General features: G+C 56.2%; 1 long non-coding RNA gene and 9 other non-coding genes across 11 annotated transcripts; all 10 read left to right on the top strand.

The window, feature by feature from the left end:
* The first annotated feature begins 2,081 nt into the window (after positions 1 to 2,081).
* Positions 2,082 to 2,175, top strand: LOC118908833 (small nucleolar RNA SNORD116). The gene has a single exon (XR_005023381.2). It is a non-coding gene; the product is annotated as a small nucleolar RNA SNORD116 (small nucleolar RNA).
* Positions 2,176 to 5,036: 2,861 nt separating this feature from the next.
* On the top strand, positions 5,037 to 26,035 carry LOC130681471 (uncharacterized). 2 transcript variants are annotated; one of them, XR_008994649.1, is made up of 6 exons: positions 7,639 to 7,763; positions 10,417 to 10,527; positions 15,609 to 15,739; positions 18,205 to 18,335; positions 23,320 to 23,430; positions 25,913 to 26,035. It is a non-coding gene; the product is annotated as an uncharacterized LOC130681471 (long non-coding RNA). The 2 variants fall into 2 exon arrangements; XR_008994650.1 differs by lacking the exons at positions 7,639 to 7,763; positions 10,417 to 10,527 and adding an exon at positions 5,037 to 5,107.
* On the top strand, positions 5,356 to 5,449 carry LOC118908829 (small nucleolar RNA SNORD116). Its single transcript, XR_005023377.2, has one exon. It is a non-coding gene; the product is annotated as a small nucleolar RNA SNORD116 (small nucleolar RNA).
* Positions 8,011 to 8,104, top strand: LOC118908832 (small nucleolar RNA SNORD116). Its single transcript, XR_005023380.2, has one exon. It is a non-coding gene; the product is annotated as a small nucleolar RNA SNORD116 (small nucleolar RNA).
* On the top strand, positions 10,772 to 10,864 carry LOC118908828 (small nucleolar RNA SNORD116). Its single transcript, XR_005023376.2, has one exon. It is a non-coding gene; the product is annotated as a small nucleolar RNA SNORD116 (small nucleolar RNA).
* On the top strand, positions 13,361 to 13,455 carry LOC118908826 (small nucleolar RNA SNORD116). The gene has a single exon (XR_005023374.1). It is a non-coding gene; the product is annotated as a small nucleolar RNA SNORD116 (small nucleolar RNA).
* On the top strand, positions 15,969 to 16,061 carry LOC118908848 (small nucleolar RNA SNORD116). Its single transcript, XR_005023392.2, has one exon. It is a non-coding gene; the product is annotated as a small nucleolar RNA SNORD116 (small nucleolar RNA).
* LOC118908830 (small nucleolar RNA SNORD116) lies at positions 18,578 to 18,672 on the top strand. The gene has a single exon (XR_005023378.1). It is a non-coding gene; the product is annotated as a small nucleolar RNA SNORD116 (small nucleolar RNA).
* Positions 21,234 to 21,328, top strand: LOC118908835 (small nucleolar RNA SNORD116). Its single transcript, XR_005023382.1, has one exon. It is a non-coding gene; the product is annotated as a small nucleolar RNA SNORD116 (small nucleolar RNA).
* Positions 23,677 to 23,769, top strand: LOC118908847 (small nucleolar RNA SNORD116). Its single transcript, XR_005023391.1, has one exon. It is a non-coding gene; the product is annotated as a small nucleolar RNA SNORD116 (small nucleolar RNA).
* Positions 26,036 to 26,167: the final 132 nt, after the last annotated feature.

Here is a 26,167-nt window from a genome sequence, read left to right as displayed (position 1 = left end):
CAGCAGATAGACCTCTCGTGTTTTACCTGGCCACCAAATGCAGGTGCCAGGTGGGCAAACATGGACTGTGGCATGAATGTGGCACCACAGCCTATAGCATCTGCTGGGCACAAAGGGCAGAGCATGGAGTGGACATGTCAAGAGGATGGGTTGCAGTGTGATTGCATGGGCTTCCATGGCATGCACAGTATGAATTGAACCTGGCGTAGTCCTCAGCTTCCCAGGGATGCGTCTGGGTCATGATGGGGATGTCAGATGGTGCCACCCAGGGGGTGCATGTGTGGGGTCTTATAGGAAATGAGTACTGCTCACTTGGTGTCCCCATTCCAGGGTAGTGGTGGATAAATGGTCCTCTTGCTAGGGCCTCGAAGAGATGCACTGGTTCATGGCTGCCAGCCAGCCACCCCGATCCAGAGGACTTAGAAGAACAGGCCCTTTGAGCCTTTGTGCCCATGGGAGGAGAGCTTCCCAGGTGAAGGTGTAACTCCAGGAGGGACAGCGTCTCCTGGCATTGGTGGCTTCTCCGTGTGGCATAGGGTTGTGTGGGGACACCTTTGGGCAGGTCAGAGGCCGTGAGTGCCACAGTCTCAGAACTGTTGTGTGGACAGACGTCCCCCAAGGACAAAAACTCATCTCCTTGTGCGGTGGATGTGTTCACTTGGTCTGCAAGCCCTTGTCATCCTGGGTGAAGTGTTTGTGCTCCTAGAGTTGGTCTGTGTTGTCATCACGTCACGAGAGAGGTGCCACGTGGCATCCAAAGCACTGGGCTCCTGCAGCCTCCCGATTCCTGGTGGCCATCCCCCTGATGCCCTCAGCCCTCGTTGTGAACTGTTTTGAGGCCACTTCTTGGGGACGACGCCTTGTGGATGTGAGGGGGAAAGTTTGCGAGATGCAGTAGTTGTGTGGTTGTTGCCGCAGATGTCAGCAGCCTGAAACATAGCGGGGGGGTGGGGGCGGGGGTGGAAATGCCGGGTCCCCACATGGGAACATGCCCTCGGGAGAATCGGCGTATAGCCGGTCAGGGTGGCTCCAGTCCACCTGCTCCTGTTGGCTCTCCTGCCTTCCCTCTCAGGGCCAGGTGTGCTCTCTCTGGTAGGGTGCACAGGCACCTGTCCTTAAGTCACTTGGCCCCTTCAGAAGGGACGGGCTGCTTCTGCCCAGTTGCAGGATGCCAGGGGTGCCAGCTCTGATTTCCGTGGTTGCTTTGCTGAGGTGGGCGCTCTCTCTGACTCAAGTGCAGTTCACTTGGGGCATCTGGCAGGGACACAGAGGGTCTTGGTTGGCTTCCGATCCATCATCAGAAAGAGGATGTACCTCATTTGGCTGTGTTTGGTACGCAGTGGCTGTGAGACAATGAGCACATGGCTCATTAGAGCAGCCCCTAGAGGTGAACCTTGGCCTTCTTCCCACCAAGGCACAGGTTGGTCTTCTGCCCTTAGGTGGTGAGGTGTGAGGATCGGGATCTGTGCACAGGGCTTGAGTTCTCAGGTTCTCTGGGCTCCTCCCATGACCACCCAGCCACAAAGGCATGCGTACATACCCCCACGCAATGTCTTGGTACCCCTCTAGGCTAAAGTCACCCAAAGGGTCAGCTATACAGGGTAAGCAGAGGAACGTGTCCGTCCTGGGGAAAGGTTGGCATGGATCTTGCTTGAGACCCTGCATATATTTTTCCAGCTAACAGGAAATTTCTCTACACTTCTCAGGTGGACTTGCCGTGATGGCTGCTACAGGCAAAGGGAAGGCGAACATTTTGTCCAGCATGGCCAGAGGCATGTGGGTATTGACACAGCAAGCCCAGGGGGCACCCCAAAGCTGTGGATCGCCCAAGGCAGTAAGCATCCCCTGGCCCCAAGAACTGCCACGCACTCTTGAAGGACACAGAGCCGCCTTAGACGCTACTCCTGTGCACTTGTGCCACGATGGGCGCGGTGCTGCCTCCAGAGTGGTCTGACAGCTCCTCTTGATTAGTAACGAGCGTCTGCATTGCCCAGGCTGCTGGGGGACCGGGAGGGGATTGCCAGGCCTGCACTGCCTCCCAGCCCGCCTTGATACACTTCCTTGCATCACTGGTTGTGCTCGGATTGATGAGACTCCCTCATAATGCATTCCTTGGAAAATCGGAACAAAATGAGTGGAAACTCCTTACTGTTGTTCTCACTGAATTTGAGGTCCAGCACGTTTGCCTACCCAGGGACCAGAAGGTCAGGGACAGTTCCCCTGAGGCCACACTTGTGCAGCCCCCACCCAGGGACCCAGCCTAGGAGAGCCTCCCCTTGTAGGGCCGGTAGTGTCACGCATCAGTTGGGTGTCTGTTCCCCAGAGGTCGTCGATTCACTGGCCAGGCTGTGATGGCCTGGAGGACAGTTTGCACCCTTGTCCCAGGAGTCAGAGATGGTGGCATTGGCCTAGACCCAGGAAGACGATGGCACGGATCTGTGTGGGTGGCGTGCCACTTCCCGCATAGCCCCTGGAGGTCCAACTGTTGGTGCTGAAGAGTAGAAGTTTCTGTGGTTTCTGATGGAAGTGTTCAATGCGAGGTGAGGCAGAGCTCGAAGCCTGTCCTTGCCCCAGGTCCCGAGGAGGAGAGCTGGCAGACCCGTGGGTGGGAGGTTGGAGGCCACGGGCTTCCAGGGCTACCGTGTGCTCCATGTGATGGCTGTTCTGTTTCCCATGCTCGCCCAGCTCACTCATACAGTGGCTGGCCCTGCACTGTGCAGATATCCCTGGCACTGAGGTCAAGGCGCTGTGGTGGCTGATGGCCTCGATGGGGCTGGAAGAGCTCAGGGACAGCACATTAAGATGGGGTTACATGTGCTTCCATGGGAATTACCATGTGGTTTTGAGGCATCCCCTGTCAGAGCATGTGGTCTGGACCCTGACGTGGCTGCAGTTCGCTGCCTACCACTAAAGGCTTAGGGTCCACGTGTAGGGCACTGCTCTAGTCGACACTGGTTCCCGTGCCCCGTCCATTCCAGAGCCAAAGCGCTCGAGCGTTCTCCGTGCAGTGGGTGGAAGAGGCCACTGGCGATGAGTGGCAGCTGGCCTCCCCAGGTCCTGCGGGTTTGGCGAGCATTCTGTGTGACCGTGTGACCCCCTGGGTCTTGGTGTGTCCTGGCCGAAGCCTTAATGAAGGAGAGCCTGTGTTTTCTGGCACCGGACAACCATCCTCTCAGAGAGCTGGCGGTGTCTCGTGGATACTCATGGGCATGGGTGAGACCTGGAGTGCGGAGGCCCCCGGCGCCCTGCCACAGACAGACGTCTGTCTGTCTAGCATGGTAAATGTCAGCTCCTCCAGGTTCAGAATATGGACAGAATTTCCCTTCTCCCGCTGGACATCATGGATGATGGCTGTGAGGGCGTTGCTGTAGGTACCCATGCGCCAGGCGGGGTCCTCACTTGAATCCCAAGGGTGCCGTCCAAAGAGAAGTCGAGCTCCACTGAGCCTTCCGTCCCGATTCCCTCTGCTCCCCTCCCCCACTGTGTGTGGGTGGAGCTGGATGCGAGGAGTCAGGGCCGCGGCCTGGCAGGGCGCTGGGATGCTCCTCTGAACAAGGCAACCGAGTGTCTGACTGTTTCCTTGGAGGTCAGAGAACCCAAAGCCGCTGGGTGTGGACATGCCGCGTGCCTGGAGAGGAAAGGGTCCTAGGTTCAGTGGAGCTGTTCCCTGGGTCAAGGCGGGCGAAGACCACCCCCAGTTGGCTGTCCTCCCATCTTGTTTGAGGGCCTCGTGGCCTAGTGATCATTAACAGGTGCCTGACCTGCACCCCCTTGGAGTCCTGAAGAAGGGGCCAGGCTCTCTCAGGCCTGGAGCCATTCCCTCAGTGGTCCCTTCTTGCGGAGGGGTTGGCATGAATCATGGAAGCCTGTGGGTGTGGGTGTGTCCGGGGGTGTGGCAGAGACTGTGAGGGTCGCCCTCCCAAGCTCACTGCCATGGAGAGACGCCTGCCTTGGAAAATGTCCACATCTTTGGACGCGGGTGATGTATCTGGTCTTGTTCTTCTGCTTGGATATGGATGAAGCGTTTATGTCTGTTAGATCATTTGTTCTGTTAGTGATCCAAGGGAGGGGTCATTGGATGCATGCCCCAAGGCCGACTCTTGCAAAGTCACACTTGGTGATGGCAGTGCCTCCTGACAGTCACTGGCCCCCATGGATGCCTGGTGTTGAGGCTACGTGGTGGCAGACTTGCCTTGCATGCGTGGGGATGCTGCTTTTGTCCACAGAGCCCAGTGGGGGAATGTTTCTTGGCATGTCTGGGCCCCAAAGCGGCTGGCTGAAGGCATGTCAGGTCTCTAACAGGGAAGGTGCCCTGCTTTCCCTGCATGTCTCCCTGGGTCTACGTGCATGAATACCACCCCCCTTCCATGTGTCCCTCTGGCCCAGTGAGAGCAGGAAGGCCAGGTCAGTGTGAGCATGAGCAAGGCCCTCAGTCTGTTCACTCCCTGTCCTCAGGCCCTTGTGCATTCCCAGTGCCACGAGCCTGTATGTAGATGGATTCCTGGTTCCTGTGCTCTCTGGGCTTCTGTGAGAATCACCTGCCTGTGACAAGCCATGGGGCACAGTGCCCATGTTGACCCGTCATCCACAGTCAGAGAGTGGTGGTGCGTGGCGTCTGTGTGCTTTGGTCGGAAAGTGTGGCTGAGACAGAGGTATGCCGTGGCTTGTGTCAGTAGCCATGAGAGATCCACAGTGGCACCCTCCCATTTGGAGCACTGGCCTCTGGTTGCTGGTGGCAGACCATGAGGCCTGGCATCTGTGCACAGGATATGCCTCGTGTCGGCATGTGAACACGTTCACACGCACACCCACCCTCACACTGGCCCACACCTGTGATATCACACCTACATTCAGACATTCCTAAGGGACACATGCGCAGACAGGAGTCTCACCCAGGGGAAATGCTGCATGGGTGTGGTTCCGTGAGGAACTGGGTCTCTGCCCATGGAGCACGTGATGTTTGTTCACTTGGCAGGCGCATTGGCCAAGCGAGGCTCGCTGTCATGAAGGAGGAAGACCTTCCCCTGCTTCAGTGAGCATCCGTGTGCAGCAGCCCCAAAGAGTTGTTGCCCAGGGTGGGAACCACCCCCATTGATGTCTCGCGATGGTAAGCGTTCACCTCTGTGCCAGAAGGTTGAGTGGTTGCATTAGGATGTTGGAGAACTGCCAAAAGGCTGCTTGTTCCCGTGAGCCCTGTGGAATACGGGATTCCACTCCAGGGATGGATGGTGGTTCTTGTTGGTCATGGGCATGGACCTGGGTCCTCCAGGTGGCGGTAGATCTCCCGGCCCATCAGCTTGCCTGCTGAGATGCCCAGCCTGCCTTGGGAAGGGTTCGGTATCCCAGAAAGTGCTCGGATCGATGATGACTCCCTCTTATGCATTCCTTGGAAAATCTGAGCAAAATGAGTGAGAACTCCCTACCGTCGTTCTCATCATATCTGAGGTCCAGCACTGTGTCTCACCCAGGGCAAGCAGGAGAGAGGGATGGCATCCCCGCAGTCACAGGGGTGCAGACGCCCACCTAGCGCATCAGCTTTGGGGAGCCTCCCTTCTTTGGGCCAGTAGTGTTGCTGCATCAGTTGGGTGTCCGTGGGCCCCGGGGTGGGGCCTTGGTGGAACCGGTCCACATTGGTAGGCACTGTGGCCAGCTCACACTTTAGATCCAGGAGACCGAGAGTGTGGCCTTGGCAGAGTCCCAGAGAGCTCATGGCATGGATGTGTGCCGGCCAGGTTGCTCTTTGAAATGCACTCCCAGGGTGGTGATGTAGGCGCTGAAGGCAGAAGATTCCAAAGGCTTTTCATCAGAGCCTCTAGCCAGGCACTGAGCAATCCCTGTACTTGGCTATTGTCCTGTCGAGGAAATGTGAAAAGCCCCTGGGTTTGGAGGCAGAGAACAGATGGTTTAGGCAGTGGGGCTGCAGTGGATAGAGCTCCATGTTTCACCTGGCCACCAAAAGTCAGTGCCACCTGGGTGAACATGGATTGTTGCCCCAACCTGGTGTCACATCCCACAACCAGTAGTAGCTGCAGTCCTGAGCATGAAGGGCAGAGCGTGGAGTGTACACGTGGAGAGGACAGGCTGCAGAGTGATTGCATGGGCTTCTGCGGCATGCATAGTCTGGACTGAACCTGGCGCAGTCCTTGGCTTCCCAGGGATGTGTCCGGGCCCTGTTCTGTTGGGGCTGCCAGATGGTGCCACCCAGGGTGCATGTGTGGGGTCTTATGGGAAATGAGCACTGCTCACTTGGTGTCTCCATTCCAGGCTAGCAGTGGACAAATGGTCCACTTGCTAAGGCCTTGAGGAGATGTACTGGCCCACAGCTGCCAGCCAGCCACCCCGATCCAGAGGGCTTAGGGGTGCAGGCCCTTTCAGACTTTGTGGCTGTGGGAACAAAGCTTCCCTGGTGCAGGTGTAACTCCAGGAGGGTCAGCCTCTCCTGGCATTGGTGGCTTCTCAGTGTGGCATAGGGTTCTTAGTGGACGCCTTTGGGCAGGTCAAAGGCCAGACTGCTGCAATCTCAGAAGCACAGTGTGGACAGATGTCTCCCAAGGATGAAATCTCATCTCCTTGTGTGGTGGATGTGTCGCTGGGCCAGCTACCCCTCATCACCCTGGGTGAAGTGTTTGTGCTCCCAGATGTGGTGTGTGTTATCACTGCATCTCAGGAGGGGTGCCACGTTGAATCGCGTACACTGGTCTCATGCAGTCTCCTGATCTGTAATGGCCGTCCCCCTGATGCCCTTGGCCCTCCTTGTGTGCTGAGCTTCTGAGGCCACTTCCTGGGAAAGATGCCTTGTAGAGGTGAGGGGGATGGTTTGTGAGAGGCAGCCAGTTGTGTGGGTGTTGCCAAGGAAGTCAGTAGCTCGAAACATAGCAGGGGTGGAAATGCCAGGTCCTCACACGGGAACATGCCCTCGGGAGAATCGGGCTGTAGCCAGTCAGGGTGGCTCCAGTCCACCATTCCTGTCGGCTGTCTTGCCCGCCCCCTGAGTGCCGGGCTTGTTGGCTCTGGTAGGGAACACGGGAACCTGGCCTGAAGTCACTTGGCCCCTTTAGAAGAGACAGGCTGCTTCTGCCCCGTGCTGGTTCCCAGGGGTGCCAGCTCTGAGTCCCATGGTTGTGTCGGTGCAGTGGGCGCTCTCTCTGCCTCAACTGCAGTTCCACTGGGGCATCTGGCAGGGAGACACAGTGTGTCTCGGTTGGTTTAGATCCACCATCAGGAAGAGGATGTACCTAGTGTGCCTGTGCTTTGGTCAGGAGTGGCTATGAGAGAGGGAATGCATGGCTTATTAGAGCAGCCCCTGGAGGTGAACCTCGGCCTTCTTCCCACGAAGACATGGGTTGGTCTTCTGCCCTTGGGTGGCAGGGTGTGAGGATAGGGATCTGTGTGCAGGGCTTGCTTTCTCAGGTTCTCTGGGCTCCTCCCTTGAGCACCCACTGACACACCCACGCATGTGTGCACACCCCAAACCACTGCCTTGGTGTCCCGCTAGTCCAAAGTCACCACAGGTTCGGCTGTACAGGGCAAGCAGAGGCACATGTCCACCCCTGGGAAACTTTGGCATGGATCCTGTTACCTGAGAACGTGCGTACATCTTTCCAGGGACAGGCGATTTCTCTACACTTCTCAGGTGGACTTGCCATTATGGCTGCCAGGGGCAAAGGAAAGGCGAACATTTTGAACAGCATGGAGAAAGCCGTATGGGTGTTGGAATGCTGCTTGCCCTGGGTGCGCCCTGTGGCTGTGGATCGCCCAAGGCGGTAAGCATCCCCTGGCCCCAAGAACTGCCATGCACTCTTCGAGGACACAGAGCCGCCTTAGACGCTACTCGTGTGCACGTGTGCCACGATGGGCGCGGTGCTGCCTCCAGAGTGGTCTGACAGCTCCTCTTGATCAGTAGCGAGCGTCTGCATTGCCCAGGCTGCTGGGGGACCGGGAGGGGATTGCCTGGCCTGCACTGCCTCCCAGCCTGCCTTGGTACACTTCCTTGCATCCCAGGTTGTGCTCGGATTGATGAGACTCCCTCATAATGCATTCCTTGGAAAATCTGAAGAAAATGAGTGAGAACTCCTTACTGTTGTTCTCATCGAATCTGAGGTCCAACATGTTTGTTCACCCAGGAGCCAGAGAGGTCAGGGACAGTTTCCCCGAGGCCACACTCGTGCACCACAACCACGGAAGGAGCCTGGGAGAGCCTCCCATTGTAGGGCCGTTAGTGTCACCGCCTTAGCTGGGTGTCCATTCCCCAGACGTCCAGGCTGTGATGCCTTGGAGGGCAGTTTGCATCACTGTCCTGGGAGTCAGAGACGGTGGTGTTGGCCTAGGCCCAGGAAGACGATGGCATGGATCTGTGTGGGTGGCATCCTGCTTCCCGTGTAGCCCCGGGAGGTCCAAGTGTTCATGCTGAAGGGCAGAAGTTTCTGTGGTTTCTGACAGAAGCGTTCTATGTGAGTCGAGGCAGAGCACGTCCCCGTGGGTCTTGGTGTGTCCCAGGCCAAAGCGTTAATGAAGGAGAGCCTGTGTTTTCTGGCACAGGGGACAGCCATCCTCTCAGAGGGCTGGCGCTGACTCGCGGAAACTCATGGGCATGTCCTTGCCACGGGTCCCAAGGAGGAGAGCTGGGAGGCCCTTGGGTAGAAGGTTGGAAGTGAGGGAGTCCTGGGCCCTGGCGTGCTCTGTGTGCTGGCTGTTCTGTTTCCCATGCTTGCCAAGCCCACTCATACGGTGGCTGGCCCTGCACTGTGCAGATATCCCTGGCACTGAGGTCAAGGTGCTGTGGTGGCTGATGGCCTCGATGGGGCTGGAAGAGCCCAGGGATGGCATGTTAAGATGGGGTCACCTGTGCTTCCATGGGAACTGCCTTGTGGTTTTGAGGTAGCCCTGTCAGAGCGTGTGGTCTGGACCCTGACGTGCCTGCCATTTGCTTCCTACCACTAAAGGCTTAGGGTCCACGTGTAGGGCACTGCTCTACTTGACACTGGTTCCCATGCCCCGTCCATTCCAGAGCCAAAGCGCTCGAGCGTTCTCCGTGCAGTGGGTGGAAGAGGCCACTGGCGATGAGTGGCAGCTGGCCTCCCCAGGTCCTGCAGGTTTGGTGAGCATTCTGTGTGACCGTGTGTCCCCGTGGGTCTTGGTGTGTCCTGGCCAAAGCCTTAATGAAGGAGAGCCTGTGTTTCCTGGCACCGGACAGCCATCCTCTCAGAGGGCTCATGCTGACTCATGGAAACTCATGGGCATGGGAGAGACCTGGAGTGCGGAGGCCCCCTGCACCCTGCCATGGACAGACATCTGTCTGTCTAGCATGGTAAATGTCGGCGTCTCCTGGTTCAGAATATGGACAGAATTTCCCTTCTTCTGCTGGACTTCATAGATGATGGCTGTGAGGGCTTTGATGTAGGTACCCATGTGCAAGGCAGGGTCCTCACTTGAATCCCGAGGGTGCTACCCAAAGAGAAGTGGAGCTCCTCTGAGCCTTCTGTCCCAATTCCCTCTGCTCCCCTCCCCCACCGCATGTGGGTAGAGTTGCATGGCAGGAGTCGGGGCCGCGGCCTGGCAGGGTACTCGGATGCTCCTTTGGACAAGGCAACCAAGTATCTGAATGTTTCCTAGGAGGTCAGGGAACCCAAAGTCACTGGGTGTAGACATGCCATGTGCCTGGAGAGGAAAGGGTCCTAGGTTCAGTGGAGCTGTTCCCCGGGACATGGTGGGCAAGCACCATGCGTAGTCGGCTGTCCTCCTGTGTTGCTTGAGGGTCTAGTGGCTTAGCACAAGCAAGTGCCTGATCTGGACTCCCTTGGGGCCCTGAAGATGCAGCTGGGCTCTCTCAGGCCAGGAGCCATTCCCTCAGTGCTCCCAGCCTGTATGTCAGGGATGTCCTTGTTCCTGTGGTCGCTGGCTGTTCTTCCAGTGCAGCTCAACTGAGTGTGTATGTGTGTGTGTGTGTGTGTGAGTGTGAGTCACAGCCTGCAGGGACCCAGTGTCCACACTGACATTACATGCATAGCCTGACTAAAGCATGTAGTAGAGTCTGCATGCTTGTGAGAGAAGGTGCATGTGACAGAGTCAGCAGTCTCTTGCAGCAGCCCATAGAGGTCAAAGGTGGCATCCTTCTCTTTGAAGTCACCAGTCTCTGGCCTTTGCAGGCAAGGCAAGGGGCCATGAATCTGTGCATAGCTTATGCATTTTCGAGGGTGGAGGCCCCTGCATTCTCACATTCATGCTCACACTTGCACACAGACCTGAACAGCGTCCTCCTCTCATGGTCAATAGACACCTTCCAACCTACCTGAGGGACAGAGGGACAGGATAAGCAGATACCAGTCTTCCCCTCTTCACCCGTCAGTAGTGGATCTTGTGACCTGAGATCCTGGGCAGGTTTCTCAAGTGTGCATGTGGTTTCTCAATACTTCTCAGGTGGACATGCCATGCAAGGCTCACTATTGGCAAAGAAGTGAAGTCCTTCCTCTCCTGTGAGGACCAGCAGCACATGGGATTCCCAGGAAAACCGAAGCCCAGCTTATGAAGGTATGTGTTCCTTTGCCCCAGCTTCTGCCGTTGGCTCTAGGATTTGGTAGAGGTGCTAGAGAGCTGCTTGCCTGCACTTGCCCAGGGGGAAGTGATTGTGGCTGTAAGAGTGGTCTTTGTGTTCCTCTCTCTCAGTGGCTTTGTTGGGATGATCCAGGCTGCTGTAGGGGGTCTGAGTTCACTAGCTGATCAGCTGAGCACCCAGCCTGGCTTGTTATATTATCCAGGGTCCCAGAATGGGCTCAGATCAGTGATGACTCCCTCTAATGCATTCCTTGGAAATCTGAACAAAATGAGTGAGAACCTTCTACCATCGTTCTCATCGAAACTGAGGTCCAGCACGTTAGCTCTCCCAGGGACCCGAGGAGTCAGGGACAGCTTCCTCCAGGTCACACGCATGCAAGCACCACCCTGCAGCTCAGCATGGGAGAGAGTGGCGTGTCCGGGTCAGGGGCTTCACATGTTAGTTTGTTTTCCGTGAGTCAGTGGACCTTGGTAGAGTAGCCAGTCCTGGCTGGCATGGTGGCCAGCTCCCATCCCATCTCTAGGCTAGGCCGCGGGGAGCGTGCTTTGGCATAGTGCTCATGAGCCCGGGGCTTGGAACTGCTGGCCAGGGCCCTGCTGCACACACAGCCCCTGTGGTCTGCGTGTGGGAGCAGAAGGACAAAAGCTTCCACTGGTTCTGATGAGATCCCTGGCTCACTCCAGGAGCGATATCTGAGCTCCCCTTTGCCTCGGTGGGGAAATGGTGGTGTGCTGTGGGGTATGGGGCCATGGGCAATGGACATGGTGTTGGCACTTCTGGTGGCAGCTGCCCTCCTTCCATCCTTTGCTCGCCCAGTCTCAGGGCCGGGTGCCCAGGCATGGACTGTGCAGGAGACCTGGCCCTGAAATCAAGAGGCTGTTTACCCTGGTGACCTGGACTGGAAGGGATGCGCACACACAGGGGAGGTCATGGTGTGATCACATGTGCTCCCATGGGATGTAAGCTCTTCTGTTGTGCCGACTGCTCTTCAAGGCTTTCCCAGCATTTCTATGGACCCTGACGGGCCTGCCTGTAGCTGTGTGCCAGGGAAGGCTTAGGGTGCCTGTATGTGTTAAGGGCTGATGTCCTGTGGTCGCTTGACATTTCATTCCAGAGTAATGGTACTCAATGGATCTCTTCTTAGCAGCTTGAAATGGTGTCCTGGCTCTCAGGCACCAGCCGTACATGCCTGGTGCCAACCACCTGTTGGACTTTGATATTGATGCTCGCCTGCTTTGGCACTCAAATTTCACATAGAAAGGATTGTTCAAGGAGCCTCCATTTTCCCTGGCTCATTTGGCTGATGTTCTCCTGTGGAAGGGTTTGCATGCATCCATGGAAGCCTATGGGTGTTGCAGAGACTGTGAAGGCCACCTTATGAGGCTCACTGCCATGGACAGACACCCGCCTTGAAAAATTGGGAAATGTCCATGTCTCTGTACATGGGTGGTGTATCTGGTTTCATTCTTCCACTTGGTTGTGGCTGAAGCATTTGTGACCTGTGAGACTGGTTCTAGCGAGCCGAAGGGGGAGTTGTTGGACACATGACCTGAGTCATGCAGTGTTGCACTTGGTGATGGCAGTGCCTCCTGACAGTCATTAGCCCTCATGGTTGCCTAGTGTTGATGCTACATGGTGGAAGACTTGCTGCTCTGGTTCTTGGAGCCCAGTGGGGGAACATTTCTTGGCATGTAAGAGCCCCAAAGCGGCTGGCTGAAGGAATGCCGGATCCATGACAGGAAGGTTCCCTGCTTTCACTGCGTGTCTCCCTGGGTCTAGGTACATGAACACCTCCCCCACTCTCCAGGTGTCCCGCTGGCCCTGTTAGGGCAGGAAGGCCTTGTCAGCGTGACTGTGAGCACGACCTTCAGTCCATTGGCCCCCCAAGAGGGACAAGGGCTGTTCCCTGGCCCTTGTGGATTCCTAGTGCCGTGAGCCTGTATGTCGGTAGATTCTTGGTTCCTGTGCCCTCTGGTTTCCATGAGGTTTGCCTGCTCTGTGACAAGTTGCAGGGCACAGTGTCGATGTTGGCCAGTCATCCACAGTCAGGGAGTGGTGATGTGTGGAAATGGTGTGCTGTGGTCAGAAGGTGTGGCTGTAACAGAGATGTGCCATGGCTGGTCTCTGTAGCCAGCAGAGGTCAAGGGTGACATCCTCTCATTTACAGCACTGGCCTGTGGCTGCTGGTGGCAGACCATGAGGCCTGGCATCTGTGCAAGAGGCATACCTTGGTCGGCACAAGAACATGCTCACATGCGCACACATGCTCACACTGGCCTGCACTCATTATATCACACCGGTTTTCAGACATTCCTAAGGGACAGATGTGCAGACAGGAGTCTTGCCCATGGGAAACGCTACATGGATATGGTTCCCTGATGACCTGTGTTCCTTTGCCTATGGAGCACGTGGTGTTTGTTCACTTGGCAGGCACATTGGCCAAGCAAGGCTTGCGGTCATGAAGGAAGAAGACCTTCCTCTACTTCGGTGTGCATCTGGGGGCAGCAGCCCCAAACACTTGTCACTCAGAATGGGAACCATGCCCATCAATGTTCACAACAGTAAGCATTCACATCTGTGCCGGAAGGTTGAGCAGTTGTATTAGGATTTCACAGAACTGCCTAAGAGCTTCCGGTTCCTGTGCACCCAGTGGAATGCGGGATTCCACTCCAGGGATGGATGGCAGTTTTTCTTGCTCAGGGGCATGGTCCTGGGTCCTCAGGCAGCTGTAGGTCTCCCGGGCCATCGGCTTGCCTGCTGAGATACCCAGCCTGCCTTGCAAAGGCTCCAGCATCTCAGAGAGTGCTCGGATCGATGATGACTCCCTCATAATGCATTCCTTGGAAAATCTGAACAAAATGAGTGAGAACTCCCTACTGTCATTCTCATCGGATCTGAGGTCCAGCACTGTGTCTCACCCAGGGCAAGCAGGAGAGAGGGATGGCATTCCCACAGTCACAGGGGTGCAGATGCCCACCTAGTACATCAGCTTTGGGGAGCCTCCCTTCTTTGGGCCAGTAGCGTTGCTGCATCAGTTGGGTGTCCGTAGGCCCTGGAGTAGAGCCTTTGTGAAACTGGTCCATGTTGGAGGGCACGTCGGCCAGCTCACACCTTAGATCCAGGTGTCGGTTAGTGTGGCCTTGGCAGAGTCCCAGAGAGCTCATGGCATCGGTGAGTGTTGGCTGGGTTGCTCTTTAAAATGCACACCCTGGGTGGCTGAAGGGCAGAATCTTCCAATGGCCTCTGCTCAGAGCCCCTGGCCAGCCACTGAGCAATCCCTGTCCTTGGCTATTGTCCATGCAAGGAAATGTGAACAACACCTGTATAGGCAGAGAATAGATGCATTTGGTGGCAGAGCTGCTGGGGATAGAGCTCCCATATTTCACCTGGCTACCAAACACTGATGCCAGCTAGGCAAACACGGACTGTGGCCCAAACCTAGCACTGCAGCTCTCGGCTGTAGCAGCTGCCATCCTGGGCATGAAATTCAGAGCGTGAAGGGCACACATGGAAAGGATGGGTTGTGTTGTGATTGCACGGGCTTTCATGGAATGCACAGTCTGGATTGAACCCAGCACAGTCCTCAGCATCCCAGGAATGTGTCTGGGCCCTGTTGGGCTGCCAGATGGTGCCACCCAGGGTGCATGTGTGTGGCCTTAAGGGAAATGAGCACCGGTCACTCGGTGTCTCTATTCCAGGCTAGTGGTGGACAAACGATCCCCTTGCTAGGGCCTCAAAGAGATATACTGGCCCATTGCTGCCACCCCAATCTAGAGGGCTTAGAGGTACAGGCCCTTTGTACCTTTGTGCCCAGGGGACAAGAGCTTTCTAGGTGAAGGTATAACTCCAGGAGGGTTGGCCTCTCCTGGCACTGGTGGCTCCTCCGTGTGGCATAGGTTTGTGAGCAGACACCTTTGGGCAGGCCAGACACTGTGAGTGCTGCAGTCTCAGAAGCACAGTGTGGACAGATGCCTCATGAAGACGAAATCTCATCTCCTTGTGCTGTCGATGTGATCTCTAGGTCATCTCCCCCTACTCATCCTGGGTGAAGGGTTTGTGATCCTAGAGGTCGTCGGTGTTACCACCACATCATGGGAGGGGTGCCAGGTTGAATGCCATGCCCTGGGCTCATGCAGCTTCCCGATCCATAATGGCCATCTTCCTGGATGCCCTTGGCGCTCCTTGTGCTCAGCTTTTGAGGCCACTTCTGGGGGAAGTTGCCTTGTGGACGTGAGGGTGCAAGTTTTCTTGAGGCAGCCAGTTGTGTGGGCATTGCCATGGAGGTCTGCATCCCGAAACACAGCAGGGGTAGAAATGCCAAGGGGAACATGCCCTTGGGAGAATGGGGTTGTAGCCTTTTAGGGTGGCTCCAGTCCACCCATTCCTGTTGGCTGTCCTGCCTGCCCTCTGAGGGCCACACGTGTTAGCTCTGGTAGTGTACATGGGCAACTGGCTGGAGGTCTCTTGGCCCCTTCAGAAGAGACGGGCTGCTTCTGGGCAGTTACAGGTTCCCAGGGGTGCCAGCTCTGATTCCCACGGTTGCGTTGCTGAGGTGGGCACTGTTTCTGCCTCAAGTGCAGTTCACCAGGGACATCTGGAAGGGACATACATTGTCTTGGTTGGCTTTAGATCCACCATCGGGAAGAGGCTGTACCTAGCGTGGCTGTGCTTTGTTCAGGAGTGTTTTTGAGAGAGGGAATGCATGGCTTATTAGAGCAGAACCGGAGGTAAACCTTGGCCTTCTTCCCCCAAAGGCACAGGTCGGTCTTCTGCTCTTGGTTGCCAGGTGTGAGGATAGGGATCTGCACACAGAGCTTGCTTTCTCAGGTTCTCTGGGCTCCTCCCATGACCACCCACCCACACAGCCACACATGCGTGCCCACCCCCACCCACTCACTGCCTTGGTGTCCCTCTAGTCCAAGGTCACCACGAGGTTCAGCTGTACAGGGCAAGCAGAGGCACGTGTCCACCTCTGGGAAACTTTGGCATGGATCCTGTTACCTGAGAACCTGTGTACATCTTTCCAGCTGATAAGCGATTTCTCTGCACTTCTCAGGTGGACTTGCCATTATGGCCGCCACGGGCAAAGGAAAGGACAACATTTTGTCCAGCATGGCCAGAGTCATGTGGGTATCGGGACACAGCATGGCCCTGAGTGCGCCCCACGGCTGTGTATCACCCAAGGCGGTAAGTGTCCCCGGCCCCAAGAACTGCCATGCACTCTTGGGCATCAGAGCCACCTGGGAGGCTGCTCATGTGCACGTGCACCACGGTCTGCTAGGTGCTGCTTCCAGAGTGGATACAGCTCCTCCTGATCAGCATTGCATAGGCTGCTATAGGACCGGAAGGTGATTGGTGGGCCCACACTGCCTCCCAGCCTGCCTTGATACACTTCCTTGCATCCCGGGTCGTGATTGGATCGATGATGACTCCATCTAATGCATTCCTTGGAAATCTGAACAAAATGAGTGAGAACCCTCTACCATCATTCTCATCGGATCTGAGGTCCAGCACGTTAGCTCTCCCAGGGACCCGAGGAGTCAGGGACAGCTTCCTCCAGGTCACACTCTTGCAAGCACCACCCTGCGGTTCAGCATGGGCCGGAGTTGCATATCCGGGTCAGGGGTTTCATGTTGTTAGTTTGGTGTCCATGTGTCCGTGGACCTTGGTGGAGTGGCCTGTCCTGGCTGGTGTGGAGGCCAGCCAAAAACCGATTTCTAGGCTGCAGGGAGCGTGCATTGGCATAGTCCTCATGAGCCTGGGGTTTGGAACTGCTGGCCAGGGCCCTGCTGCACACACAGCCTCTGTGGTCTGCGTGTGGGAGCAGAAGGACAGAAGCTCCCAGCGGTTTCTGATGAGATCCCTGGCTCACTCCAGGAGTGATACCTGTTCTCCCTTTTGCCTCAGTGGGGAAATGGGAGTGTGCTGTGGGGTGTGGGGCCATGGGCAATGAACGTGGCAGTGGCACGTCTGGTGGCAGCTGCCCTCCTTCTGTCCCCTGCTTGCCCAGTCTAGGGGCCAGGTTCCCAGGCATGGACTGTGCAGCGGATGTAGCGCTGAAGTCAGACTGTTTAGCCTGGTGACCTGGACTGGGAGGGATGCGCACAGGGGAGGTCACGGTGTGATCACATGTGCTTCCATGGGATGTAAGCTCTCCTGTTGTGTCCACTGCTCTTTGAGGTTCTCCTGGCATGTCTATGGACCCTGACGAGCCTGCCTGTGGCTGTGTACCAGGGAAGGCTTAGGGTCCCTGTGTGTGACGATGGGCTGATGACCTGTGGTCGCTTGACATTTCATTCCAGAGTAGTGGTATTCAACAGATCTCTTCTTAGTGTCTCTAAACAGTGCACTGGCCCTTGAGTACCAGCTGGACATGCCTGGTGCTGGCCACCAGTTGAACTTTGGTCTTGACGCTCACCCACATTGGCACTCAGATTTCACGATTTCACATGGAAAGGATAGCTCAAGGAGCATCTGTTTTCCCTGGCTCATGTGTCTGACGTTCTCTCATGGAGGGGTTTGCATGCATCCATAGAAACCTGTGGCTGTGGTGGAGACTGTGAAGGCTGCTGTAGAAGGTTCACTGCTGTGGACAGACACCCGCCTTAGAAAATTGGAAACTGTCCATGTCTCTGGACATGGGTGATGTATCTTGTCTTGTTCTACCCCTTAGGTGTGGATGAAGCATTGTGACTTGTGAGATTGTGGTGGTAGTGGGCTGAGGGAAGGGTCGTTAGACACATGACCCAAGGCAGACCCTTGCAGTATTGCATTTGGTAATGGCAGTGCCTCCTGACAGTCACTGGCCCCCATGGATGCCTGGTGTTGAGGCTACGTGGCGGAAGACTTGCCTTCCATGCATGGGGATGCTGCTTTGGTCCACGGAGCCCAGTAGGGGAACGTTTCTTTGCATTCCTGGGCCGCAGAGTGGCTGGCTTAAGGAAAGCCAGATTCCTGAAGGGAAGATGCCCTGCTCTCTCTGCATGTCTCCCTGGGTCTAAGAGCATGAACACCTCTCCCCTTTTCCAGGTTTCCCACTGGCCCAATGAGGGCAAGAAGCCCTGTCCAGCGTGAGTGTGAGCACAGCCTTCAGTCTATTGGCCCCCTGTGAGGTACACGGGCTGTTCCTGGGCTCTTGTTGATTCCCAGTGTCGCGACCCTGTATGTCAGTGAATTATTGTTTCCTGTACTCTCTGGTTTCCATGAGGTTCACCTGCCCTGTGACAGGGCAGAGGGGTCAGTATCCACATCAAACCGTCATCCACAGTCAGGGAGTGGTGGTGCGTGGTGTCGGTGTGCTCTGGTCGGAAGGTGTGGCTGTGACAGAAGTGTGCCATGGCCTGTGTCAGTATCTACGAGATTTCAAAGGTAACGTCCTCCCGTTTAGAGCACTGGCCTGTGGTGGCCGGTGGCAGACCATGAGGCCTGGCTTCTGTGCATGGGGCATGCCTCCTGTCAGCACAAGAACATCCTCATGCTCGCACACATGCTCCCACTGGCCCATGCCCATGATGTCACACCCACCTTCAGACATTCCTATGGGACAGATGTATAGGCAGGAGTCTCACCCAGGGGAAACCCTGCATGGGTGTGGTTCCTGATGACCTGGGTCCCTTTGTCCATGGAGCACGTGATGTTTGTTCACTTGGCAGGCGCATTGGCCAGTGAGTCTTGCAGTCACAAAGAAAGAAGACCTTCCTCTACTTCAGTGAGCATCTGTGTGCAGCAGCCCCAAAGAGTTGTCACCCAGAATGGGAACCACCCCTGGCGATATGTCATGATGGTAAGTATTCACCTCTGTGCCAGAAGGTTGAGAGCTTGCATTAGAATTCGGGGTACTGCCTAAGAGGCGCTTTTTCCCATGAACCGGGTGGAATGTAGGATTCCACTCCAGGGATGGATGGTGGTTCTTCTTTCTCAGGGGCATGGTGCTGGGTCCTCCAGGCTTCTGTAGGTCTCCTGAACCATCAGCTTGCCTGATGCCCAGCCTGCCTTGCAAAGGCTCCAGCATCCCAGAAAGTGCTCAGATCAATGATGACTCCCTCATAATGCATTCCTTGGAAAATCTGAACAAAATGAGTGAGAACTCCCTACCGTCATTCTCATCGGATCTGAGGTCCAGCACTTTGTCTCACCCATGGCAAGCAAGATAGAGGGACAGCTTCCCCATGGCCACAGGTGTGCAGTTGCCAACCTAACACATCAACATTGGGGAGCCTCCCTTCTTTGGACCAGTAGTGTGGATGCATCGGTTTGGTGTTCTTGGGCCCCAGGGTGGGGCCTTGGGTGAACTGCTCCATGTTGGGGGCACTGTGGCCAGCTCATACCTTATATCCAGGAGTCAGACTGTGTGGCTTTGGCAGAGTCCCAGAGAGCTCATGGCATGGATGTGTGTTGCCCTGGTTGCTCTTTTAAATGAACTCCTTGGATGGCTGTGTAGGCACTGAAGGGCAGAAGCTTCCAATGGCTTCTGATTAGAGCCTCTGGCTGGGCACAGCAATCCCTGTCCTTGGCTATTGTCCTGGCAAGGGAATGTGAGTGGCCCCTGGGTTTGGTGGTAGAGAACAGACACATTAGTTGGCAGGGCTGCAGCATGTAGAGCTCCCATGTTTTGCCTGGCCACCAAATGCCAGTGCTAGCTGGGCAAATATGGCCTGTGTCCCAAAACTGGTGCCACATCCCACAGCCTATAGTAGCTGCCATCCCAGGGCACAAAGGGCAGAGCATGGAGGCAACACATGGAGAGGACAGGTTGCAGTGTCTTTGCATGGGCTTTCATAGCATGCACAGTCTGGATTGAACGCGGTGTAGTCCTAGGCTTCCTAGGGATATGTCTGGGCCCTGTTGGGACTGCCAGATGGTGCCATGCAGGGTGCATGTGTGTGGCCTTATGGGAAATGAGCACTGCTCATGCGGTGTCTCTGTTCCAGCCTAGTGGTGGACAAATGGTCCTCTTGTAGGGCCTCGAACAGATGCACTGGCCCACGGCTGCCAGCCTGCCACTGTGCCACCCCGATCCAGAGGGCTTAGAGGAACAGTCCCTTTGGGCCTTTGCAACCATAGGGAAAAAAGCTTCCCAGGTCAAGGTGTAACTCCAGGAGGGTCAGCCTCTCCTGGAATTGGTGGCTCCTCAGTGTGGCATAGGGTCGGGAGTGGATGCCTTTGTGCAAGCCAGACACTGTGAGTGCTGGAATCTCAGAAGCACAGTGTGGACATATTTTTCCTGAGGTAGAAATCTCATCTCCTTGTGCTGTGGATGTGTTTGCTGGGTCAGCTCCCCTTGTCACCCTGGGTGAAGTGTTTGTGCTCCGAGAGGTGGTCGGTGTTGTCACCACATCACAGTGCCTCGTTGAATCCCGTGCACTGGGCTCATGTAGCCTCCCAATCCATAATGGCCATTCTCCCTGATGCCCTTGACCCTCCTTGTGTGCTGAGCTTTTGAGGCCACTTCTTGGTAAAGATTCTCACGGGATGTGAGAGGGCAAGTTTGCGAGAGGCAGCCAGTTGTGTGCATGTTGCCATGGATGTCAGCAGCCCGAAACATAGCAGGGTTAGAAATGCCAGGTCCCCACACGGGAACATGCCCTCGGGAGAATCGGCATATAGCCGGTCAGGGTGGCTCCAGTCCACCTGCTCCTGTTGGCTTTCCTGCCTTCTCTCTCAGGGCCAGGTGTGCTCTCTCTGGTAGGGTGCACAGGCACCTGTCCTAAAGTCACCTGGCCCCTTCAGAAGGGATGGGCTTCTTCTGCCCAGTTGCAGGTTGCCAGGGGTGCCAGCTCTGATGCCCATGGTTGTGTCGCTGCATTGGGCATTGTCTCAGCCTCAAGTACAGTTCACTTGGGATATCCAGCAGGGACACACAGAATCTTGGTTGGCTTCAGATCCACCATCAGGAAGACGCTGTACCTAGCGTGGCTTTGGATTGGTTAGGAGTGGCTTTAAGAGAGGGAATGCATGGCTCATTAGAGCAGCCCCTAAAGGTGAACCCCAGCATTGTTCCCACAAAGGCACAGGTTGGTCTTCTGCTCTTGGGTGTCAGGGCATGAGGATAGGGATCTACACACAGGGCTCGTGCTCTCAGGTTCTCTGGGCTCCTCCTGTGACCACCCACCCACCCATGAATGTGTGCACACCCCCATGCACTATCTTGCTGTCCCTCCAGGCTGAATTCAGTGACCCCAAGTCAGCTGTACAGGGCAAGCAGAGGCAGCTGTCTGTCCTGGGGAAACATTAGCATGGGTCTTGTTACCTGAGAACCTGCATACGTCTTTCCAGCTGACAGGTGATTTCTCTGCAGTTCTCAGGTGGACTTGCCGTGACGGCTGCCACGGGCAAAGGAAAGGCAAATGTTTTGTCCAGCATGACCAGAGTCATGTGGGTGTCAGGACACAGCAAGCCCAGGGTGCACCCCGAGGCTGTGGATCACCCAAGGCAGTAAGCATCCCCTGGCCCCAAGAACTGCCACGCACTCTTGGATGTCACAGAGCCGCCTTAGATGCTACTCCTGTGCACATGTGCCACGATGGGCGCGGTGCTGCCTCCAGAGTGGTCTGACAGCTCCTCTTGATCAGTAGCAAGCGTCTGCATTGCCCAGGCTGCTGGAGGACCGGGAGGGGATTGCCAGGCCTGCACTGCCTCCCAGCCTGCCTTGGTACACTTCCTTGCATCCCAGGTTGTGCTCGGATCAATGAGACTCCCTCATAATGCATTCCTTGGAAAATCTAAACAAAGTGATTTAGAACTCCCTTCTGTCGTTCCCATCGAATCTGAGGGTCCAGCACATTTGCCAGGGGCCAGAGAGGTCAGGGAGTTTCCCTGAGGCCACACTCGTGCACCCCCCCCACCCAGAGAACCAGCCTCAGAGAGCCTCTCCTTATAGGGCCGGTAGTGTCACAGCATCAGTTGAGTGTCTGTTCCCCAGAGGTCGTCGATTCACTGGCCAGGCTGTGATGGCCTAGAGGCCAGTTTGCACCCTTGTCCCGGGAGTCAGAGATGGCAGCGTTGGCCTAGGCCCAGGAAGACGATGGCATGGATCTGTGTGGGGTGGCATCCTGCTTCCTGCGTAGCCCCTGGAGGTCCATCTCTTGGTGCTGAGAGCAAAAGTTTTCGTGGTTTCTGACAGAAGCGTTCTATGCGAGGTGAGGCAGAGCTCGAGGCTTGTCCTTGCTACGGGTCCCGAGGAAGAGAGCTGGCAGACCCGTGGGTGGGAGGTTGGAGGCCAAGGGCATCCTGGCCCCCGGTGTGCTCTGTGTGCTGGCTGTTCTGTTTCCCATGCTCGCCCGGCCCACTTGTACGGTGGCTGGCCCTGCACTGTGCAGATATCCCTGGCACTGAGGTCAAGGCGCTGTGGTGGCTGATGGCCTCGATGGGGCTGGAATAGCCTGGGGATGGCACATTATGACGGGATTATATGTGCTTCCATGGGAACTGCCGTGTGGTTTTGAGGCACCTCCTGCCAGAGCATGTGGTCTGGACCCTGACATGCCTGCCATTTGCTTCCTACCACTGAAGGCTTAGGGTCCACGTGTAGGGCACTGCTCTAGTCGACACTGGTTCCCGTGCCCCGTCCATTCCAGAGCCAAAGCGCTCGAGCGTTCTCCGTGCAGTGGGTGGAAGAGGCCACTGGCGATGAGTGGCAGCTGGCCTCCCCAGGCTCTGTGGGTTTGGCGAGCATTCCATGCGACCGTGCGTCCCCCGGGGCTTGGTGTGTCCAGGCCAAAGCCTTAATGAAGGGGAGCCTGTGTTTCCTGGCAAAGGGGACAGCCATCCTCTCAGAGGGCTCGTGCTGACTCGTGGAAACTCATGGGCGTGGGAGAGACCTGGAGTGTGGAGGCCCCCGGCGCCCTGCAATGGACAGACATCTGTCTGTCTAGCATGGTAAATGTCAGCGTCTCCTGGTTCAGAATATGGACAGAATTTCCCTTCTCCCACTGGTCTTCATGGATGATGGCTGTGAGGGCTTTGCTGTAGGTACCCATGCGCCAGGCGGGGTCCTAGGTTCAGTGGAGCTGTTCCCCAGGTCATGGTGGGCAAAGACCACTACCAGTTGGGTATCCCTCCCATCTTGCTTGAGGGCCTACTGGCTTAGTGAGCATGAGCGAGCACCTGACCTGCACCCCCTTGGGGCCCTGAAGAAGGGGCCAGGCTCTCTCAGACCAGGAGCCATTCCCTCAGTGGTCCCAGCCTGTATGTCAGGGATGACCTTGCTCCTGTGTTCTTCCAGTGCAGCTCACCTGAGTGTGTGTGTGTGTGTGTGTGTGTGTGTGTGTGTGTGTGTGTGTGTGTGTGTGTGTGTGTGTGTGTGTGTGAGACAGCCTGCAGGGACCCAGTGTCCACACTAACATCACGCACGTAGCCCGAGTAAAGTGTGTAGTAGAGTCCACGTGCTCGTGTGAGAAGGTGCGCATGAGAGAGGGAGTCTGTGGCCTATTGCAGCCGCCCCTAGAGGTCAAAGGTGGCATCCTTCTCTTTGAAGGCACCAGTCTCTGGCCTGTGCATGCAAGATGAGGGGCCAGGGATCTGTGCATAGCTTTCGTTTTTCCAAGGGTAGAGGCCCCCGCACTCTCACGCTCACACTCACACTCATACAGACCTGACAGCGACCTCCTCTCATGGCCTCATGCACACCTTCTGTCCTACCTGAGGGATAGGGGGACAGGATAAGCAGATACCAATCTTCCCATGGGCAGCCGTCAGCAGCGGATCTTGTGACCTGAGATCCTGGGCAGGTTTCCCAAGTACGCATATGGTTTCTCAAAAATTCTCAGGTGAACATCCCATGCAAGGCTCACCATTGGTGCAGAATCGAAGCCCTTCCTCTCCTGTGAGGACCAGCTGCTTGCAGGAGTCCCAGGCAAACCAAGGCCCAGCTCACAAAGGTATGCATCCCTTTGCCCCAGCTTCTGCCATTGGCACTAGGATTTGGTAGAGGTGCCCGGGAGGCTGCTTGCCCGCACTTGCCCAGTGGCACGCAGCCCTGGCCTTAAGAGTGGACTGTGTGTTCCTCTCTCTCAGCAGCTTTGTTGGGATGATCCAGGCTGCCACAGGGGGTCTGAGTTCACTAGCTGACCGGCTGAGCCACCCAGCCTGGCTTGTTATATTATCCAGGGTCCCAGAATGGGCTCGGATCGATGATGACTCCCTCTAATGCATTCCTTGGAAATCTGAACAAAATGAGTGAGAACCCTCTACCGTCGTTCTCATTGAAACTGAGGTCCAGCACGTTAGCTCTCCCAGGGACCCGAGGAGTCAGGGACAGCTTCCTCAGGTCACACGCATGCAAGCACCGCCCTGCAGCTCAGCATGGGAGAGAGTGGCGTGTCCGGGTCAGGGGCTTCACGTTGTTACTTTGGTGTCCATGAGTCTGTGGACCTTTGTGGAGTGGCCAGTCCTGGTTGGCATGGCAACCAACTCCCATCCGATTTCTAGGCTAGGCTGCAGGGAGCGTGCATTGGCATAGTCCTCACGAGCCTGGGGCTTGGAACTGCTGGCCAGGGCCCTGCTGCACACACAGCCCCTGCATTCTGTGTGTGGAGCAGAAGGACAGAATCTCCCAACGGTTTTTGATGAGAGCCTTGGCTCACTCCAGGGGTGATACCTGTTCTCCCTTTTGCCTCGGTGGGGAAATGGGAGTGTGGTGTGGGTTGTGGGGCCATGGGGAATGGGCATGGCTGTGGCACTTCTGGTGGCAGCTGCCCTCCTTTCCATCCTCTGCTTGCCCAGTCTAGGTGCTGGGTGCCCCTGTGTGGACTGTGCTCAGACAAAGCGCTGAAGTCAAGAGGCTGTGTAGCCTGATGACCTGGACTGGGAGGGACGTGCACAGACAGGAGAGGTCACGGTGTGATCGCATGTGCTTCCATGGGAAATCAGCTCTCCTGTCGTGTTCACCGCACTTCAAGGCTTTCCTGGCATGTCTTTGGACCCTGACGGGTCTGCCTATGGCTGTGTACCCAGGAAGGCTTAGCGTCCTTGTGTGTGGGAATGGGCTGATGACTTGTGGTCACTTGACATTTCATTCCAGAGTAGTTGTACTCAACACATCTCCTCTTAGTAGCTCGAAACGACGCACTGGCCCTTGAACACCAGCCAGACATGCCTGGTGCCAACCACCTGTTGAACTTTGGTCTTGGTGCTCAACTGTGTTGGCATTCAGATTTCACATGGAAAGGATTGCTCGAGGAGTGTCCATTTTCCCTGGCTTGTGTGGCTGATGTTCTCTCGTGAAGGGTTTTGCATGCATCCGTGGAAGCCTGTGGATGTGGGCGTGGGCATGTGCATGGTGGAGACTGTAAATGCAGCCATCCCACCCAAACATCTCTGGACAGACACCCGCCTTGGAAACTGTCCATGTCCCTGGGTGCAGATGATGTGTCTGTTGTCATTCTTCCACTTGGTTGTGGATGAAGCATTTGTGTCCTGTGAAAATGTTTGTGGTGCCAGCGAGCCGAGGGAGGGGTCATTGGATGCATGCCCTGAGACCTACTCTTCCAATGTCATACTTGCTGACAGTCACTGGCCCCCATGGACGCCTAGTGTTAAGGCTACATGGCAACAAAATTGCCTTGCACGTTTGAGGTTGTTTCTTTGGTCCACCGAGCCCAGTGGGGGAATGTTTCTGGGCATCTCAGGGCCCCAAAGTGGCTGGCTGAAGGACTGCCAGATCCCTGAAGGGAAGGTGCCCTGCTTTCCCTGCATGTCGCCCTGGGTCTAGGTGTGTGAACAGCTCTCTGCCTCCAGGTTTCCCAATGGCCCAGTGAGAGCAGGAAGGCCTGGGCGGCATAAATGTGAGCAAGGCCTTCAGTCTATTCACCGCTTGAGAGGGACACAGGCTGTTCCCGGGCCCTTGTTGATTCCCATTGCTATGAGCCTGTATGTCGGTGGATTCCTGGTTCCTGTGCTCTCTGGGCTTCCATGAGGTTCGCCTGCCCTGTCACAGGGCTGTGGGGCGCAGTGTCCATGTTGACCAGTCATCCACAGTCAGGGAGTGGTGGTGCGTGGGGTCGGTGTGCTTTGGTTGGAAGTTGTGGCTGTGACAGAGGCATGCTGTGGCCTGTCAGGAGCCACGAGAGGTCCAAGCTGGCACCCGCCCATTTGGAGCACTGGCCTGGGGCGGCTGGTGGTAGACCATGAGACCTGGCATCTGTGCACAAGGCATGCTTTGTGTCGGCACATGAACATGTTCACACGCACACCCACGCTCACACTGGCCCGCACCCATGATACCACACCCGCCTTCAGACATTCCTAAGGGACAGATGTGCAGACAGGAGTTTCACCCAGGGAAAACCCCGCATGGGTGTGGTTCCCTGATGACCTGGGTCCCTTTGCCCACAGAGCACGTGATGTTTGTTCACTTGGCAGACGCATTGGCCAGTGAGTCTCACGGTCCCAAGGAAGACTTTCCTCTGCTTTGGTGAGCATCCGTATGCAGCAGCTCCGAAGAGTTGTCGCCCAGAGTGGGAACCACCCCCGGCAATGTCTCGCGATGGTAAGCATTCCTGTCTGTGCCAGAGGTTGAGAGGCTGCATTAGGACTTCGGGGAACTCCTAAGAGCTGCTGGTTTCCGTGAGCCTGGTGGAATGTGGGGTTCCACTCCAGTGATGGATGGCGGTTCTT

Source organism: Manis pentadactyla, chromosome 18, assembly GCF_030020395.1.
Source record: "Manis pentadactyla isolate mManPen7 chromosome 18, mManPen7.hap1, whole genome shotgun sequence".
NCBI classification, from domain to species: domain Eukaryota; kingdom Metazoa; phylum Chordata; class Mammalia; order Pholidota; family Manidae; genus Manis; species Manis pentadactyla.
This window is presented reverse-complemented; position numbering and strand designations above follow the sequence as displayed.